Here is a 21633-nt window from a genome sequence, read left to right on the forward strand (position 1 = left end):
TAGGAAGAGCATTATTGCTATGAGACTTTCTGATCATTTAAGTAGAACTAGACTATATTTTACCTCTCTACTCTCTGGAGAGAGAAGTTTGGCACGCCAAGTTTGAAATAAATGAGATTCAATAGCACATTTTTAATGTGCTAAAATATTTTCAAATGCTTTCCAATGCCATTTGCATATAAACAATTTGCTAATTACAGATAAATTATCCAGTTATTAAAATAGGCCCTACAGTATATAGATCTGGCAGTATTTTAGTGGTAGCTTTTTCTTATTTTACTTCAAAATAATTGATTTGTATTTCTTCAAAAGTATTTTATTGTAGACTTTTTTTTTTTTTTGCCAATTCACTTGTCCTCACTTCATACTCCATTCCTCCCTAATATTCTGAATCAATAAATCTTTAATGAACTAGTTCATCTAATGCTTGAAACAACTTGTAACTCTAAAGCCTAAACTGTTGGTGCTGCCTGGGTCTCTGCCTGCAATGAGCTATTGCATTCAAGACACAAGGGCAATATTCTAACACAGTGACTGTTCATCTTCCAAGATGCATATTGGAAAAGTGTCCCAGTGAACTATACCTTATCCATTCTAGTTGCAAGAAGCAATGATAGGCACATTGTATAACACTGAATAATCCCCAAATCATTCATGTACATCAGACTTCAGAGTATGGTGTTTGCATTTATATTTCATATGATAGTTATCCTATTCAATGAACAATTCATTTTCAATGTTATAATGAATCCTCACCCTAACTCAAGGACATGGTGCAGAGAAAAGAACTTAGACTAAGTGGATTCTAATCCCATTTCTACTAACGACTAGATGTGTAACATTGAGCAAGCTGCCTCACCTCTCCGGACCTACTTGGCTGGTAGACATTAAGTTCAGGTTAAAAATTAGAATGTCTTAGAGTTCTTTTCTTATTTCTGTTTCCTGTGCGATATCTCCCTGTCTACTCTTAATGAAAATAGTGTTTTGTATTACTGACTAAAGTACCTTTCTTTTTTCTTTTAACTTTTATTTTAGGTAAAGAGGTACATATGTCTTTTTATGCTCTCTCAAAACTTTTGGGCCTGTGGGCCTGCTTTTCTCAGGAGCCCACAGCCAGATGCATGGCTCCATGAAGCAGAAAGTGGAGGTAGAGCACGAGAGGTCCTGTCCCTGCAACAGCATCTGGGCCAAGAGGAAAGATACAGGAGGAACGAATGGAATTGGAAGGAAGAAGTCTCATTTCAGAAACAAAATAGCTCCCCTCCTCTGTTGTAGCTGTTCCTCTGGCAATACAAACTTTCTGATGTCAGGGTCTGCCGCATTCTAGAACTCGAGCACCCAATCAGGATAGGAAAAATACATCCTCCACTGGAGTCCAAGTTGGCAGCAGGCTGTTGTGGGAGCAAGAAGCCCAAATTATCTGGAAGTGAAACACACAGTCATGAGAATGAGTCCACAGCCATCCCCGGCCCTAGGTCAGGACCTCTTCAAAACTGCCAGCATGTAGACAGCAGCAGCAGATAGGAGAGTGTGTTGGACTTAACTCTGGGACCTGGAAGCCCTCCCATCACACGAATGAATCCAGCATCAGGGGCACTGAGCCCTCTCCCCAAGTCTAATGGAACGGCAGCTCCACAAAGAATCTGGAGGTGACTGCACAGATATGCTGCTACTGCTTTACCAAACTCTTCTGTCAGCTTTATGGCTTTCCACAGCCACGACTTCCTAGATTCACCAGTGACCCCTGTCTGCTGTTTGTGACATGGAAGACAGGGAGGGACAAGTGGCTTCGTGGCTGCATTGGGACCTTCTCAGCCATGAATCTTTATTCAGGACTCAGGGAATACATGTTAGCCATTGCATTTAAGGACAGCTGATTTCTCCTCCAATCTGAGAGGGGCTGCCTAAGCTTTTCTGCTCTGTCTCCCTCCATACTAACTTTGAGGATGCTAGTGATTACCTGGACTGGGAGATAGGGGTCCATGGGATTTAAACTGAATTCATTAAGGAAAAAGGCATCAAATGTACAGCCTCATTTTCACCTGAGTCCTTGCTCAGGAAAGGTAGCTTTAAGGATCCAATTACCAGCGAATTTGGAAAAATGGTCAAATTCACCAGGTACTAAAGTGAGAAGGTGACAATCAGTTTTGCAGAGTATATTGCTTCTTGACAGCACTGTTTCCAGAACCATACTCTTCATGCCCCACCCCCAATAACCATTACTCCTGACACATGGCTGCATGACCAGTCCCACTCCCCTGTGGGCACCAATGGCTGTGACATCACTGGAGCAGGTGCCTCCTCTTCCTGGTCCAGTTACTTCTATTACGGCACCATTTTCAGCTTCTGTTGCCAAGTCTGCCTCCCCTTAACTGAGGGGTGGTAGGTTACATTGAATGAAACAGAACTTGAGGGGCCCAAGCCTTATCTCAGCCTTCCCTCAGTATGAGGTTCTGGTGGACTGGGGCTCCTCCCTGACTAGTGGGAATTACTGTGTGGGTTCAGAAGAGCCTTGTCTGGTATTTGCCACATGGGTTTGGCCACATTCTGAAGCTGGAATTGATGATCCACGAAGGTTGAACACACACGCACCCCTGCAGCTGCCCCAGACCAAATAGGTGTATTCCCCTGGCAGTCTGGGCAATGGAGACCAACAAGAAACAGTTTTAGGTTGTTTCAAATTCCTGTTTTTAGACTTCCAGTTTATTGCATACCAAGAGTTGAATACAACCCTGATGATACGTAAGTGGATGCCACATCAGGGTTGGATGAGGGGATTAGAAGTTATTAAAGGCTTCTGGACAGAGACCCCCATAAAGACCAGAAGCCTTTTGGATGGCGTTACAGATCTCATTGCTTGGCAAGCCATGGATATTTTCATTTTCATCCCACTCTCTTGGGTTTTCTGGCACTCTTCCTGCACCGAGCCTCCTGATTACTGAACAGACCTCCGTGGCATAGCCTGCTGAAGAATGGAATGAAGACACTCATGGGAAGGTGTGATGTCACCATTGCACACAGGTGTGAAAGGAGAGGCCTCCTCCCTACCACTCGTCTACCTCGCTCCCCTACTGGTAACAGTGCCTACAGTTGGACCTATGTTCTCAGAAACATAGATTTGCAAACAAGCAGTTGAGTTATGCTTTAGGTGGACACATCGTAGGAGAGAATGAGCTGGTTTTCTTTTCAGGCAGACATCCTGAGGGACCAGTAAGCAGGGGAGTCCTTTTTTCTAGTTTGCCTGTAGAAGTAGGAAGACTGTTGATGTTTCAGTTCTTTCAGGATTTTACAACATAGCTGTGTAATTTCACAGAGCAGATCTTTAGCTTGCCTAACAGGTTTGGAATCTTCACCCCACCAGGGCAAATTTCCAAATAGCTTGTTTTAATCTAGGCCATTCCAACTTTCATGTGACATATTTCCCCTTTTTATTGTTGCTGATTTCCATATTTCTTTCAGCAAGTTTTCTTATCCCCTTGCTTGTTCTTCATTTGTTTGGTGACAAAGTTCATAGAACTAGGGAACTTGGAAGATGCTTTGAAAGCATTGTCACAAAGGCACTGCTAAATGATGCACAGGAGAAGTGGCCAGTGGGAAGAAGGGATCCCAAGGACCTGACACTGGTTTTCAACAACATCTCAGAAAACTCGTCAAGCGGATTGGGTGCCACGCCAGTGAACACAATGTTTTGATTTAATTATTTTTAAAGTTGATGTGGTGATGGTGTGGCTTCCTGAAATGGGCAGATATTCAAGTCAGAAGAGCTTTTGCATTTTCTCCTGCCAGGAATGGGGGAGAGGGAGTGGGGGCACATGTGAGAAAGAACATGTGTAGTGTTCTAGGCATCGCCGTCAAGTTTCTGGAAAGGAACGGGCGAGGGTGTGTTGGTTTGCTTGGCACCGTCCTGTGCTGCTCGAGAGGACCTGTGATGTGCAAGGGAAATGTGGTGACAGGGTGCCCAGGCCACAGCCCCCTCACTGCTGTACTGGGTTCCCGCAGCCTGCCACGTTTCCCTTGACAATGTAAATGAAGATGGAAGGATTGTTTTTATGACTTCCTGCTGCTGAGAATAAATGTCTTGTTAAAAACAGATGGGGCAACAATTACTCTTAGGTGTCATGGATTGATGTCAGGGTGATCAGCTCTGGACTAAGCCACCCACCTCCAATTTGAAGAATTATATAGGGCTACACTCATTACTGTGCAAGTGTTCTAGGTCAAAAGTTGTGTTTAATTTCAAAGAATAAAGAAAGCAAAAAAATAGTGCTAAGCTTTCACCCTTGAGCATGCATGCTTAGTGATATTGGCCACGCAAGAATTTACAGTGCCGTGCTCCTTACACTGATTTTTTTCTTGTAGAAATGTTGGGCCAGGTGCAGTGGCTCATGCCTGTAATCCCAGCACTTTGGGAGGCCAAGGCAGGCAGATCACCTGAGGTCAGGAGTTGGAGACCAGCCTGGCCAACATTGTGACACTCCCATCTCTACTAAAAATATAAAAAATTAGCCAGGCATGGTGACATGCGCCTGTAATCCCAGCTACTCGGAAGCCTGAGGCAAGAGAATCGCTTGAACAGAATTTTGTTCCTGTGTTAGTTTGCTGAGAATGATGGCTTCCAGCTTCATCCATGTCCCTGCAAAGGACATGAACTCATCCTTTTTATGGCTGCATAGTATTTCATGGTGTATATGTGCCACATTTTCTTTATCCAGTCTATCCTTGATGGGATTTGGGTTGGTTCCAAGTCTTTGCTGTTGTTAATAGTGCTGCAATAAACATATATGTGAATCGCTTGAGGCAAAGGTTGCAGTGAGCTGAGATCGCGCCACTGCACTCCAGTCTGGGCAACAGGGTGAGACTGTGTCTCAAAAAAAAAAAAAAAAAAAAAAATGTGGCTCTATTTATCTTCCCCAATGTACAGATTTTTTTCTTTTATTTGTTTTCTTATTATACTTTAAGTTCTGGGATACATGTGCAGAACATGCAGGTTTGTTACATAGGTATACACATGCCATGGTGGTTTGCTGCACCCATCAACCCGTCATCTACATTCGGTATTTCTCCTAATGCTATCTTTCCCCTAGCCCCCAACCCCTGACAGGCCCTGGTGTGTGATGTTCTCCTCCCTGTGTCCGTGTGTTCTCATTGTTCAGCTCCCACTTATGAGTGAGAACATACAGTGTTTGGTTTTCTGTTCCTGTGTTAGTTTGCTGAGAATGATGGCTTCCAGCTTCATCCATGTCCCTGCAAAGGACATGAACTCATCCTTTTTATGGCTGCATAGTATTTCATGGTGTATATGTGCCACATTTTCTTTATCCAGTCTATCCTTGATGGGGATTTGGGTTGGTTCCAAGTCTTTGCTGTTGTTAATAGTGCTGCAATAAACATATATGTGCAAGTGTCTTTATAGTAGAATGATTTATAATCCTTTGGATATATATACCCAGTAATGGGATTGCTGAGTCAAATGGTATTTCTGGTTCTAGATCCTTGAGGAATCGCCTATCCATCTGACAAAGGGTTAATATCCAGTATCTACAAGGAACTGAAACAAATTTACATGAAAAAAAACTCCATCAAAACATGGGCAAAGGATATGAACAGATACTTCTCAAAAGAAGACATTTATGCGGCCAACAAACATGAAAAAAAGCTCATTGTCACTGGTCATTAGAGAAATGCAAATCAAAACCACAATGAGATACCATTTCACGCCAGTTAGAATGGCAATCATTAAAAAGTCAGGAAACAACAGATGCTGGAGAGGATGTGGAGAAGTAAGAACGCTTTTACACTGTTGGGAGAGTAAATTAGTTCAACGATTGCAGAAGACTGTATAGATCTTTTTAATTTCATTTTATTGACCATGGAGTAGGATACCTAGTATTTAAGAAAACGAATAGAAAATTTAAAATACCAACTGGTAGTGAAAGAAATTCAGTGCCCAGGAATTGGGCTGGTTAAGTGCAGCACCACACCAACGTGGACTCTGGTTTTTGGAGTGAAGAAGCCTTCCTCCCTGCACATTCCCTTATCCTCCCACACAAGTCCAGCAGTTGAAATGCTTCAGTTCCTCTTGCCTTATCAAGAGGACTCAGGAGTAAACCAAGGAAAACTATTTGGCTCCATGAGGAATGAGCACTGTCAGTATCCATCCTGAACGGGGCCTAGTCAGGAAGCAGTCTGGAAGTGTACGGTCAAGGTTGCCTCATAAAAATGTGTGGCTGGTGGGTCTCAGGAAAAATGCCAAGTCTGGGTCATCCACGTGGCAGTTTTCCATGGAGAGATGAAGCTCCGAGCTGAAGCTGAATTGCCTTCCACACACTTGACGAAGGCACTGATGAGGGTTTCCACTACCCTCAGTGTGAGTGGTGGGTTTAAAGAAAAGGGAATGTTTTCTGTTGTTTCCTTTGTCCTTGAGTTGCTCAAGCTGAAGAGTAGGTAGCCACTGTTTTCTTTTATTTATTTATTTATTAGACAGGGTCTCACTCTGTCACCTAGGCTGTAATGCAATGGTGTGATCTCAGCTCACTGCAACCTCTGCTTTCCGGGTTCAAGGGATTCTCCCACCTCAGCCTCCCAGGTAGCTGGGATTACAGGCACATGCCACCACGCCTGGCTAATTTTTTTGTTTTTAGTAGAGATGGTGTTTCACTATGTTGGCCAGGCCAGGTCTTGAATTCCTGACCTCAAATCATGAGCCACCGGGCCCAGCCAGTAGCCACTGTTTTCAGGGAACTAGCCCAAATTCTCTGGCTTGGTTTGGAGTTTGTTTCATCGCTAGCTGTGAGTGCCTTTTGGTCTAGAAACTTGGCTTGTCTCATAATAACCCAGAGCTAGGACATTCTCTGTAATTATGAATTGTCCTTGTTTTACATTAAAAGAGTATGTCTTTGATCGCTAGAGTTTGCATGATTAAATTATTTCCACTGTGAGATTCTTAAATTTTTTGCTTCATCATATTAGAATAACTCATGTTAGAGGCCCTTTCAACATGAAAGCTTTGTAGGTGAGATAGTGTATATATATTTTACTGTTTATAATAAAAATCATTAATACAAAATAAGTCCTGGGTTTTAATTGTAATATTTTGTACAAGATCTGTTTTCTATGATGTGTTGACAGCTATAATTTCACTAATTGTTGGTGTTATTTTCTATAGGGATTCTGGAGCCTAGGGAGCTATGTGGTTTTTTTCATTTTCACTTTTAATACCCTGAAACAAGAGACTATATGACCTTCAGTGCAAAGACTTCAGACCAATTCTTTGTATTACACTTGGTTGCCTCTTAGCTATATAACTCCTGAGTACAAATCAACGAACTCTTTAGTGAAGTATTGTAGAGGATAAATCATAATGGACTACAAAAAAAACTTTTTAGATCCTGGAGGACTGTGAAGCTGCCACACCAGTCCGTGGATTGACTACTTACACAAGAGAAAAATAAACTTCCGTTGTGTTAAAAAAAAAAAAAAAAGTTTGTAGAATTGGTAGAATATTTGGCTTAGCCTTTCATTTAAACAAGAAAAGAAGTCAACAAGCCAATGCTAAGCAAGATATCATCAGGGCAAAAACATCAGTTGAGCTAATTCAAGAAATACCATTATTTTTTTCTACCCAGGAAGCCTAAGTTCTAGCCCTTTCTTTGCCATAGACAAATTAGGTGACCTTGAATAAGTCACTGTTTGGAGTTGCCCTGATGGCATTTCTAGAGTGACAGAGTTCATGGACACTCACTGTGATCCCCTGTGAGTGCTACTGGTATGATATGGTATGATTCTATGCAAATGATCTGACATAAGGAAGTCATGTGCTGGATAATGAACAATATAATCTCCCTCTTAGATAATTGAATGCTGCTATCTTATATTTGAGTTGATAATTAATTTTCTCTGTTTAGAGATTTTTCACATTTTCTTCAACTTTTATTTACTATATAATACCTTAAGATTTAAACTAATCAGCAACTGGTATCCTTATATAAATATTTTTCTCCAAAATCCCTCTAAACTGCCTTCTAAGAGTCAATTTGACTGAGGAATATTTTTTTCTTATTCATTAATTAATAAGCATCTTCCAGGACCCCATCCAGACATATATATATATTTATGAAGAATGTAATCCATACTCAGCTTTCAGTTTCACATAGCATATTAACATGAGCCTTTCCTAAAAGATTTCTGTATAACATTATCATTTTCACCTTCACTAACCAACTCTGTAATGGAAGCAGCTAAGTCACGTATGTTTGCTACTTTGGTCAACACTTTGATTTTTTTTTTTTTTTTTTTTTTTTTGCAAAATAGTTGTACCTTATAGATGAGTTCTCAGCAGTAAGCCCATTTAAAATTTTTTATGCCTCATGATCCTGACAACACATCAAGAGGAGCTGATTTAGGAAAACACAGATTGTTTGCTAATCCCTACCGTGAGTGACTTTCTTACTAATTATTTTTTGACTTTGAACCTTTTAAAAATTTTCTTTGAAGGTAATTATTGTGTGGAAAGATCTTTTTGATTAAGAAAATACTGACTTTAGAACCTCTCTTTAAATCATATTCTTTTTTAAGGTGCATGATGAAAATAAATTACTTAAAATATTGTTTTCTATGCACTCATTTATGTAGATTTTGCTATTTACTTACGTAGAAGATTTTTCTTAGAATTCAGGCTTCTCATCTATTCCCTTATGTTTTAATAGATACATACAAACCCACAGAATGCTTTATTTCTTTATTTCAAGCCTTTAACATTTAAATAATCAGCCTTCCTAAAATGATTGAAAATTGGATCTCTGAGTTTTAATAATCTCATAAGAAGTAAGAACAAAATAATGGAAGTTTTAGTTTTTATTGGTGATAGAATCAAATTTATCTGTAGAATAAAATGAGATAGAATGGTTTAATAGAGGGGCTTTATCAAATTACTTTAAACAGAAACTTTAAAAGAACTTGCTTAATTTCTATTTCTTACATGCTTTTTTTGATTAGTTGATTACAGGGAAAATTACAAGTTTCAAACTATACTAGTATACCATTTGAAAAAGGAATAAATTCAAGCCCATTTTTCTCTTTGTATGCCAAATAGATTGCAGAATAGTCATTTCATGCAACAACTACTATATATATATATATTTTTTTTTTTTTTGAGATGGAGCCTCACTCTGTCTCCCAGGCTGGAGTGCAGTGGCATGATCTTGGCTCACTGCAACCTCTGCCTCCCAGGTTCAGGCAATTCTCCTGCCTCAGCCTGCAGAGTAGCCGAGACTACAGGTGCATGTCACCACGCCTGGCTAATTTTTTGTATTTTTTTTTAGTAGAGACAGGGTTTTGCCATGTTAGCCAGGTTGGTCTCGATCTCCTGACCTCATGATCTGCCTGCCTCGGCCTCCCAAAGCTCTGGGATTATAGGTACGAGCCACCGCGCCTGGCCAACAACTACTTTTTTAGTCCTTTTTTGGATGATCAGCACTGCTGGAAGAAGTAGCACCAGACAGCTTTTGTCCTCAGGAAGCTGAGACAGTAGTCTTGGTGAGATAAGTACCCAACAACACCTACAGAATGTATGCATGTTAGCTTTCAAAAAGCAAAACAAGGTAATGAACAATGTTGGTACAAAAGCAATTTTAGAAAGTAAGTCAAAATAATCTGGATTGAGAAAGAGGAAATATGGATTCATGTACTCATGGCTACTGGAGGTGTGGGAAGAAAGACCAAGCCAAGGGGAGCAGGGAAAAAAAGGAGCTTTTTGAGGATATAGACTTCACTGAGAGTTTGTACTGAAGTGGGGAATAGGAAAGTTCTAGAGATCTCCAATGCTGGCTGGGAAGGCATTTGAGTGGAATCCAATTCTAGTCATAATACCAGATTCCAGCCAAGACACCTAAGCAAGTGAGGACTTGTACAGTCTGTCTAAAGAGAACATTTTCTATTCAACTCCAGCTGTTGTAGCCATGAGCAAATGCAGATCTGGTGTGTCTAGATCTTCAGATTTTTCAAGGCATCCAGACACACAGATTTTAAAGAAAATGCTCTTCATTTTAAACATTGACTCCTTTTTAAAAACCACTGCATGAGCCAAATTAAAGATGTCTGCTGTCATGATACAGCCTAAGAAGGACCGGTTTGCAATTCTGTACAATCTTGAGAACCACCAGAAGATTTAAACGTGAGAATGACATAATGCTAACGGAATTAGAGTGAGGATCTTGGTAACCATGTGAGAAATTAGCAGGAATCAGATCTACACAAAAGTGGATCTGTGGAAACTAGATCTGAGGGTATAATTTAAAAGAAATTTCCAAAGAAGTGACAGAATTTGCAAAGGTTATTAGTTTACATATGAAAATAAAATTCATGGAAAGAAGCCTATCCCAAGATCTTGGACTTGAGATTCCAGGATGATGGGGACATAAAATGGAAAGTTGAGGCCTTATGGGACAATGAGAACCATTTCTTAAATATGTTCCAGTTTTCATGGAGATACTGGAGGGATATCCTGAAGCAAGTTGGAGATTTTGAACTAATAAATAGGAGATGTAAATTTCAGAATTGATTAGGTACTTATCTGATCTTCTGTATAAATAATATATATTTGTACATATTTCCTCTTCTACATATAGAAATCATTTATCTTCCATTTTTGAACTTGGGCAATGTAGCAGATCGGCTCATTTTCCAAATATGTTCCATTCTCTATTTACATGTGCATATATTCGTCCATTCATGCATGCATAGTGTTGCCAGATTTTGTAAATAAAATGCAGGAAGCCCAGTTAAATTTTGATTTTAGATAAACTACAAATAATTTTTTTGTGTAAGTATGTTCCAAATACTGCATGGGATGTTTTATACCAAAAATTATTCATTGTTCATCTGAAATCATTTAACTAGGATTCTATCTATCTGGCCACTCCATGCATGAACGCTTCCAGGTCATCATCCTATTTCTCTAGGACCCCAGCCATAGTCTTCTTACTTGCCCCTTTGTTTTCACCTTTGCCCCTCTAACTGCCATTTTGCATCCAACAGGCAGGGTGATTTTTAAAACTCTGTTTATGTCATCTCCTTGCTTAAAACGTTTTAATGGCTTCAATTTCTCTTTTTCTTTTTTTTTTTTTTTTTTGAGACGGAGTCTTGCTCTGTCACCCAGGCTGGTGTGCAATGGGGCCATCTCGGCTCACTGCAACCTCCACCTCCCAAGTTCGAGCAATTCTGCCTCAGCCTCCTGAATAGCTGAGATTACAAGTGTGTGCCACCACGCCCGGCTAACTTTTGTATTTTTAGTAGAGACGGGGTTTCACCATGTTGGTCAGGCTGGTCTCAAGCTCCTGACCTCATGATCCGCCCACCTCGGCCTCCCAAAGTGCTGGGATTACAGATGTGAGCACCCGGCCAATGGCTTCACTTTCTACTAAGAATAAAATTCCAACATCTTACATGACTATGATCATCTAGTCCATGCTTTCTGCCCAACCTCATTTTGAATGTGCTTTTCTCCACCATACTGGTTAAGTTTATCTCCTTTACCCTTCTTAATTTTTTTCAAACCATTCAAACTGGTTTGTACCCTAGGGCTTTTGCACTGCTGTGCTCTTTGCTTGGAATGCTGTTTCTCCAAGATTTTGTTCATACGGCTGTTTATCATCAGCCAAGTATTAACTCCAATGAGACCTCCTTAGAGAGGCCTCCCCGATCACTCTTATCTAAAGATGAGTTTCTCAACCTCTACACTATTGAGATTTTGGATTTTCTAATTCTTTGTGGTTGGCTGGCCTGTGCATTGTAAGATGCTTAACATCCCTAGTCTCTGTGAACTAGCTGCCTTATTAGTGACAATTAAAAATGTCTTTAGGTATCACCAAATGGCCTCAGGGACAAAATAATCCCTGGTTGAGAATCGCTAAAGCAAACAGCCCCCTTCCATTTTATTTCTCTTACACTATCATTTTTACCTAACTTCACAGCACTTATGACTATCTGCATTCATTCTATTTGCATGTTACTTGTTCAACATCTTTTTGTTTGTTTTTGTTTTTTGAGACAGAGTTTTGCTCTTATTGCCCAGGCTGGAGTGCAGTGACACAATCTCGATCTCAGCTTACTGCAACCTTCACCTCCTGAGTTCAAGAGATTGTCCTGCCTCACCCTCCCAAGTAGCTGGGATTACAGGCATGTGCCACCACCCCCAGCTAATTTTTGTATTTTCAGTAGAGATGGGGTTGCACCATGTTGGCCAGGCTGGTCTCGAACTCCTGATCTCAGGTGATCTGCCCACCTCAGCCTCCCAAAGTGCTGGGATTACAGGTGTGAGCCACCACACCTGGCCTCAACATCTCTTTTTCTCCCTCACTAGAAGTGAAACTTAATATGTGGAAGATTTGGTCTGTTTTATTTACCAGTCTATCCCAATTTTCTAGGACCATGCCTGGCACATAGAGGTGCTCAATAAACATTTATTGAATGCATGCCAAATAACCTAATATTGACAAGCTAACATGTCCCAGGTACTGTTAGGCTTAAGTGGCATAACAATGAATAAGATATTATCCCTGGTCTTTTGTCTTTGGTATCTTATACAGAAGAGCAGCCTTGAGCTCCTGGAGAAATGTAATAAAAATGTCAGGCCCTACAGGCTACTGAAACCTTTTATAAGGTCCAGGGAAGCTAACCATGATACAGTGCATGGGTCAGTCCCATACAAAAAAGAATTTTTCTGCCCCAGTGAGAACATTGTCCCTGAGAGAAACACTGACTGAACCATTGAGGGTTCACTTGCAGAGTTGGGAATACCACCACTGGGCACAGACCACATGGAGGAGAATTGGGGAAGAGAATTTCACAAATGAAATTTAGGGTACTCTTAGCAAAGAACAGTCAAATACTTGGAAAAAACAATGCATGTCTTTTACAATGGGGTAACTGTATCAATGGGAAGTTACTGAGGACTTTATTTGAATATGGAGCTTAAATGATTGCATGGAAAAAATTTATTTAGACCATATTTGTTGTACTATATTACTAATTAAAGTATTAACTGTGATTCAATATAATTGCTATTAATGATAACATAAATTTATGGACAATACTTGGTACTATTATAGAGGACTTCTTTCTTTTTATAGGGTTTAGTTATGTTTTAATGTAAACTTAAAAAAAGTAAAAGTCTGTCATACCTGCTACGAAGTTCACAAATCATAAGTATGCAATTCAATACATTTTTAAAAATTTTTAATTGACAGAAAAATTATATGCATTTACTGAGCACAATATGATATTTTCAGGTATATACACATTGTAAAATGACTAAGTAGCTAATTAACATATCCATTATCTTACATAGCTATTTATATCCACTCTTCTAGTATTTTTCAATAATACAATATATAATTAACTGTAGTCACCATGCTGTATAGTAGATCTCTTGAAGTTATTCCTCCTATCTCACTGAAAGTTTATATCCTTTTACCAGCATCTCTCCTCCTTCCCTAACCTCCCCAGCTCCTGGTAAACACCATTCCCTGCTCTCTAGTTCTGTGAGATAAACCTTTTTTGTTCCATATGTAAGTGAGATCATGCAGTATTTGTATTTCTGTGCTTGGCTTGTTTTACTTAACGTCCTCCAAATTCACCCATGCTATAGCAAATGGCAAGGTTTCCATATATTTTATGGTTGAATAGTATTCCACTGTGTATATATACTACATTTTCTTTGTTCATTTGTCCACTGATGGACACTTAGTTGACTCCATATTGTGACTTTTGTGAATAATGTTGCAATAAATATGCATACTGATTTAATTCTCTTTGGATATATACCTACAAAGTAGTGGGATTCCTGAATCATATGGTAATTCCATTAAGTTTTTTTCATAATGGATGTATTAATTACATTCCCATCAAAAGTATACAAGGGTTTATTTTTTCCCACATCCTTGCTAGCACTTTTGTCATGCTAGTTTCTTTTGTCTTTTTGATAACAGTCATTATCTTGTTAGGACTTTTGCTAGTATTAGTATCTTGATAGTACTTTTGTCTTGCTAGTATCTTTTGTCATTTTGATAATATAATACTCATTCTAACTGGAGTAAAAAGATATCTTATTATGGCTTTGATTTAAATTTCCCTGATTAGTGACATTCAGCATATTTAATATAGTTGTTGGGTATTTCGATGTCTTTTTTTTTTAAGATGATGTCCAGCTCTGCCGCCCAGGATGGAGTGCAGTAGTGCAATCTGGGCTTACTGCAACCTCCACCTCCCAGGTTCAAGTGATTCTCCTGCTTCAGCCTCCCAAGTAGCTGGGACTGCAGGCATGCACCACCATGCCTGGCTAATTTTTGTATTTTTAATAGAGACAGGTTTTCATCGTGTTGGCCAGGCTGGTCTCAAACTCTTGACCTCAGGTGATTTGCCCGCCTTAGCCTCCCAAAGTGCCGTGATTACAGGCATTAGCCACCATGCCTGGCCTTGAATGTCTTCTTTTGAGATATGTCTATTTAGATCCTTTGCCCATTTTTTAAGCAGATTGTTTTCTTATTATTCAGTTGTTTGGGTTCCTTATACATTTTGGATACTAATCCCTTGTCAAATGTATGATTTGCAAATACTTTCTCCCCTTCTGTGTCCTGTCTCTTCACTTGATTGTTTTCTTTGCTGTGCAGAAGCTTTTCAGTTTGTTGTAATCCCATTGGTCTATTCTTGCTTTTGTTGTCTGTGCTTTTGGGGTCATATTTAAAAAGTCATTGCCCAGACCAGTGTCACAGAACTTTTCTCCTAATATTCTTCTAGTAGTTTCATGTCTTCCAGTGAAGTCTTCAGTCCATTTTGAGTTGATTTTTATATATAGTATGAGATAATGGTCTAATTTTTATATATAGTATATTATATATAGTAAATATAATTTTTATATATAGTATGAGATAATGGTCTAAAATCATTTTTCTATATGTAATTGTCTGTTTTTTATTTCAGCAGCATTTATTAAGGAGACTTTCCTTTTCCCATTGTGTGTTCTTGGAACCTTTGTTGAAAGTCAGTTAACTGTAAATGTATGGATTTATTCCTGGGTTCTCTCTTCTGTTCCATTGGTCTGTGTCTGTTTTTATGCCAATACCATGCCGTTTTTGTTCTTGTAGCTTTGTAGTATATTTTCAAGTCAGGTATTATGATGCCTCCAGCTTTATTTTTATTTTTATTTTTTGCTCAACATATCTTTGGTTATTCAGGTTTTTTTGTAGGTTCCACATAAATTTTAGGATTTTTTTCTATTTTTATGAAGAATGTCTTTGATATTTTGGTAGGGATTGCACTGAATTTGTAGATTGTTTTGGGGAGTGTTTTAGTCCATTTTGTATTGCTCCAACAGAATACCAGAGACTGAGTAATTTATAAAGAAAATAGGTTTCTTTAGCTCATGCTTCTGAAGACAGGGAAGTTCAAGGTTGGGCAACTGCATCTAGCAAAGGCTTCAAACTGCATCATTACAAGATGGATGGCATCACATGGCAGGAGCATGTGCAAGAGCAACTGGAAGCATGCCAAGATGAGACCAAATCCAACAAGTGGCTTCAATTTATAACCACCTATTCTTGTGGTAACTTATCTAGTCTTGCAAGAGTGATAACTCATACTTTCCTGAGAGATGACATTACTCCCTTAATGAGGGTGGATCCCTAATGATCCAAAGGCCTATTAAGGTCCCACTATCTCTCAGTACTGTTACAGTGGGAACCAAGCTTCAGCATGTATTTTGGTGGGGACAGATTATGTTTAAATAATAGCAAGTTGTATGGACAATTTAATAATATTAATTTTTCTGAGCTATGAACACAGGATATCGTTCCATTTATTTGTACTATCTTCAGTTTCTTTCATCAGTGTTTTACAGTTTTCAGTATGGAGATATTTTACCTGCTTGGTTAAATTTATTTCTAATTGTTTTATGTTTTGATGCTATTTTGAATGGGATTATTTTCTTGATTTCTTTTTCAGATTGTTTGCTCTTAGTCAATAGAAAATATTTATTTGTATACACTGATTTTATATGCTACAACCTTACTGAATTTGCTTATTATTTCTAACAGTTTTTATGTGTATTGTGTGTGTGTGGAGTCTTTGCAAACAGGGACAATTTACCTTTTTTTTTTTTTTTCCGGTTTAGACACCTTTTTTTTTCTTGCTTAATTGCTCTAGCTAGCTAGAATGTCCAATACTATGTTGAATAGAGTGAAAAGAGTGAGCATCCTTGTCTTGCTCTGAATCTTTGAGTAAAAGCTTTCAAAGTATTCCTATTGAGTATAATGTTAGCTTTGGGTTTGTCATCTATGGCCTATATTGTGTTGAGGTAGATTTTTTCCATACCTAATCTGTTGAGAATTTGTGTCATGAAAGGATATTGAATTTTGCCAAATGCTTTTTCTGCATCTGTTGAAATGATTATATAGTTTTTGCCCTACATTCTGTTAATGTGATGTGTCACATTTGCTAATTTACATAAGTTGAATCATCCTTGCATCTCTGGGATGAATTTCATTTGCTCATGGTGAATGATCTTTTTAATATGCTGTTGAATTCAGTTTGCTAGTATTTTGTTGATAATTCTTGCATCTATATTCATCAGGTGTATTGGTCTGAATTTTTATTTTTGTAGTATGCTTATGTTTAGTATCAGGGTGATGCTAGCCTTGTAATTTTTTTAAAAAGTGTTTCCTCCAGGCCAGGCATGGTGGCTCACGCCTGTAATTCTAGCACTTTGGGAAGCGGAGGCAAGTGGATTGCTTGATCCCAGGAGTTCCAGACCAGCCTGGCCAACATAGCAAAACCCTGTCTCTACTAAAAGTACAAAAAATCAGCCAGGCATGGTGGCACACACCTGTAATCCCAGCTACTCCAGAGGCTGAGGCAGGAGAATCACTTGAGTCTGGGAGGCAGAGGTTGCAGTGAGCCAAGATAGCACCACTGCACTCCAGCCTGAACAATAGAATGAGACTCCATCTCAAGAGAAAAAAAAAAAAAAAAACAAAAAAACTTTTCCTTCTCTTAAATTTTTGGAAGAGTTTGAAAAGAATTGTTTTTAGTTCTTCATTAAATGTTTGATAAAAGTCAGCAGTAAAGCCACCAGGTCCTGGGCTTTTTGTTGATTAGAGATTTTTTTATTATTGATTCAATGTTTTTATTCATTTTTGATCTGTTTAAATTTTCTATTTCTGCTCAGTCTGAGTAGGTTGTAAGCATCAAGGAAATTATGTATTACTTTTAGGTTAACCAATTTTTTATGTATAATTGTTCATAAACATCTCTTATGATCCTTTCTATTTCTGTTGTGTCAGTAATGTCTCCTTTTTAATTGCCAATTTATTTGGGTTTTCTTTCTGTTGTCTTATTACAGCTAAACTTTTTATCTATTTTGTTTATCTTTTCAAAAAAACACACTTTAGTTTTGTTAGTCTTTTATATTGTTTTTCTTTTTTTGTTTTGTTTTTTTTTTGTTTGTTTTGTTTTATTTTTCTTTTTCTTTTATTATTATTATTATTATTATTATACTTTAGGTTTTATGGTACATGTGCGCAATGTGCAGGTAAGTTACATATGTATACATGTGCCATGCTGGTGCGCTGCACCCACCAACTCGTCATCTAGCATTAGGTATATCTCCCAATGCTATCCCTCCCCCCTCCCCCCACCCCACAACAGTCCCCAAAGTGTGATGTTCCCCTTCCTGTGTCCATGTGTTCTCATTGTTCAATTCCCACCTATGAGTGAGAATATGCGGTGTTTGGTTTTTTGTTCTTGCGATAGTTTACTGAGAATGATGATTTCCAATTTCATCCATGTCCCTACAAAGGACTCTTTTATTTATTTCTGTTTGGATCTTGATTATTTTCTTCCTTCTTATAACCTTTGGCTTACTTTTGAATTTTTGCCTAATTTCTTGCAGCCTTAGATTATTTTAGATCTTTCTGCTTTTTGATATGGGTGTGTATTGCTATAAACGTCCCTCATAGAATTGCCTTTTCTGTATTTTGTATATCTGTATTTAATTTATATAATTAAATTACTTTGGACTATAGTCACCCTGTTGTGTTAGCCAATACTAGGTCTTATTCATTCTTTCTGTATATTTTTTTACGCATTAACCATCCCCACTTTGCCTCCCACCATACTCTTTCTAGCTTCTGGAAATTATCCTTCTGCTCTCTATCTCCATGAGATCAATTATTTTAATTTTTATCTCCCACAAATAAGTTATAAGATGTGAAGTTTGTCTTTCTGTGCCTAGCTTATTTTCACTTAACATAATAATCTCCAGTTCCATCTATGTTGTTGTAGATCACAGGATCTCATTTTTTATGGCTAAATAATACTCCATTGCGTATATGTACCATGTTTTCTTTATTCATTCATCTGTTGATGGACACTTGGGTTGCTTCCAAATCTTGGCTAGTGTAAATAGAATAGTGCTACAATAAACATGAGACTGCAGATATCTCTTTGAGGTACTGATTTCCTTTCTTTTGGGTTTATACCTAGTAGTGGGAAAGGTGGATAGTATAGTTGGCTCTATTTTTAGTTTTTTGAGGAACCTCCAAATTGTTTTCCATAGTGGTTGTACTAATTTACATTCCCACCAACAGTGTATGAGGATTCCCTTTTCTCTATATTCTCACCTACATTTGTTATTGCCTGACTTTTGGATGAAAGCACTTTTAACTGGGGGGAGAAGACATTTCATTGTAGTTTTGATTTGCGTTTCTCTGATAATCAGTGACATTTAGCATATTTTCATATATTTTTTTCCATTTGTATGTCTTTTGGGAATTGTCTATTCAGATCTTTTGCCCATTTTTAAATTGGATTATTAGATTTTTTTCTTGTAGAGTTGTTTGAGCTCCTTTTATATTCTAGTTATTAATCCATTATTAGATGGGTATTCTGCAGATATTTTCACCCATTCTTTGGGTTGTCTCTTCACTTCATTGATTGTTATCTTTGCTGTGCATAAGCATTTTCACTTGATGTGATTCCATTTGTCCATTTTTGCTTTGGTTGCCTATACTTGTAGGGTATTACTCAATAAATCTTTACCTAGTCCAATGCCCTGGAGAGTTTCTCCAATGTTTTCTTTTAGCAGTTTCATAGTTTGAAGTCTCATATTTAAGTCTTTAATCCATTTTGATTTTATTTTTGTATATGGCAAGAGAAAGGGGCCTAGTTTCATTCTTCTGCATGTGGATATCCAGTTTTTCAAGTACCATTTATTGAAGAGACTGTCTTTTCTCCAGTGTATGTTCTTGGTATCGTTGTCAAAAATGAGTTTACTGTGGTGTATAGATTTGTTTCTGTGTTCTCTGTTTTGTCCCTTTGGTCTAGATGTCTGTTTTTTTGCCAGTACCATGCCTTTTTAGTTACTATAGCTCTGTAGTATAATTTGAAGACAGGTAAGGTGATTCTTCTAGTTTTGGTCTTTTTGCTCAGCATAACTTTGACTATTCTGAGTCTTTTGTGGTTCCACATAAATTTTAGGACTTTTTTTCTATTTCTGTGAAGAACATCACGGTATTTTGATAGGGATTGCATTGAATCTGTCAAATGATTTGGGTAGCATGGACATTTTAACAATATTTAGTGTTCTTCCAATCTATGAACATGGAATATATTTCCATTTTTGGAGTCCTCTTAATTTTTTTTTATCAGTGTTTTATAGTTTTAATTGAAGAGATCTTTCACTTCTTTGGTTAAGTTAATTTCTGGGTATTTAATTTTATGTGCAGCTATTCTAAATGGGATTACTTTTTAATTTCTTTTTCAGATTGTTCACTGTTAGCATATCAAAATGATACTAATTATATGTTGATTTTGTATCCTGCAACTTTACTGAATTTGTTTATCAGTTCTGTCATTTTTTTAGTTGAATCTTTAGGTTTTTCCAAATATAGGATCATTTCGTCTGCACACAAGGACAATTTGACTTCTTCCTTTCCAAATTGGATGCCCTTTATATCTTTCTTTTGTCCAGTTGCTCTAGCTAGGACTTCCAATACTATATGTAATAATGGTAGAAAAGGGGGCATCCTTGTTGTGTTCCTGATCTTAGAAAAAAGGCTTTTAGTTTTCCCCCCATTCAGTATGATGCCAGCTATGGGTCTGTCATGTAAGGTTTTTATTATGTTGAGGTATGTTCCTTCTATACCCAGTTTTTTTGAGGGTTTTTATTTGAAGGAATATTGAAATTTACCAAATGCTTTTTTAGCATCAGTTGAAATCATCAAATGGTTTTGTACTTCATTCTGTTGGTATGAGGTATCACATTAACTGATGTGCAAATGTTGCAGCATCTTTGCATCCCTGGGATAAATCCCATTTCATCATGATGAATGGTCTTTTTAATGTGTTGTTGAATTTGGTTTGCTAGTATTTTGTTGAGAATTCTTGCATCCATATTCATCAAGGATAATGGCCTATAGTTTCCTTTCTTTAATGTGTCTTTGACTTTGGTATAAAGGTAATACTATCTTATAACCCATTATTTTAAGCTGATAACAACTAAACACTGTTTGCATAAACAAATAAACAAGCAAAAAAAAAGCTAACAAAATCTCTATGCCTTAACTTCATCCCTTCTCTTGCTTTTTAACTTTGTGTTGTTTCTATTACTATCTTATTGTACTGTGTCCGTCTTTAAAAAGTTGTAGTTATTTTTGATTGGTTCATTGTTTAGTCTTTCTACTTAAGAAAAGATAGTTTACACACCACAATTACAGTGTTATGATACTCTGTGTTTTTCTGTGTACTTACTATTACCAGTGAGTTTTGTAATTTCAAATGATTTCTTTTGGCTCATTAACATCCCTTACTTTAAGACTAAAATACTCCCATTAGCATTTCTTGTAGTACAGGTCTGGTGTTGACTAAATTCCTCAGCATTTTATTTATTTATTGATTGATTTATTTATTTATTTGATCTGGGAAACTCTTTATTTCTCCTTCATGTTTGGAGGATAATTTCACTGCATATACTATTTTAGGGTACAATATTTTTTTTCCCTTAAACACTTTAAAAATGTCATGCCACTCTCTCCTGGCCTGTAAGGGTTGCACTAAAAAGTCTGCTTCTAGATATGTTGGAGCTCCATTGTATGTTATTTGTTAATTTTCTCTTGCTGCCTTTAGGACCCTTTATCCTTGACCTTTGGGAGTGTGATTATTAAATGCTTTAAGGTAGTCTTCTTTGGGTTAAATCTTCTTGGTGTTCTATAATCTTCTTGTACTTGGATATTGATATATTTCTCTAGGGTTGGGAAGTTCTCTGTTATTATTCCTTTAAGTAAACTTTTTACCCCTACCTCTTTCTCTACCTCCTCTTTAAGGCCAATAACTCTTAGATTTGCCCTTTTTAGGACATTTTCTAAATTTTGTAAGTATGCTTCATTGTTTTTATTCTTTTTTCTTTTTTGTCTCCTTTGACTGTGTATTTTCTTTCTTTCATTTTTTTTTCTTTTTTTTGAGATGGAGTCTTGCTCTGTCACCCAGGCTGGAGTGCAGTGGTATGATCTTGGCTCACTGCAACCTCTGCCTCCCAGGTTCAAGTGATTCTCCTGCCTCAGCCTCCGAAGTACCTGGGATTACAGG

The 21633-nt window shown here is 37.7% G+C and overlaps 1 protein-coding gene and 1 pseudogene across 1 annotated transcript in view; both read left to right on the forward strand.

The window, feature by feature from the left end:
• Positions 1–21633, forward strand: part of HS6ST3 (heparan sulfate 6-O-sulfotransferase 3) — a 760542-nt gene that overhangs the window by 486852 nt on the left and 252057 nt on the right. The window lies entirely within an intron of this gene.
• On the forward strand, positions 1118–2229 carry LOC129011915 (AMMECR1-like protein; annotated as a pseudogene).

Source organism: Pongo pygmaeus, chromosome 14 (assembly GCF_028885625.2).
Source record: "Pongo pygmaeus isolate AG05252 chromosome 14, NHGRI_mPonPyg2-v2.0_pri, whole genome shotgun sequence".
NCBI classification, from domain to species: domain Eukaryota; kingdom Metazoa; phylum Chordata; class Mammalia; order Primates; family Hominidae; genus Pongo; species Pongo pygmaeus.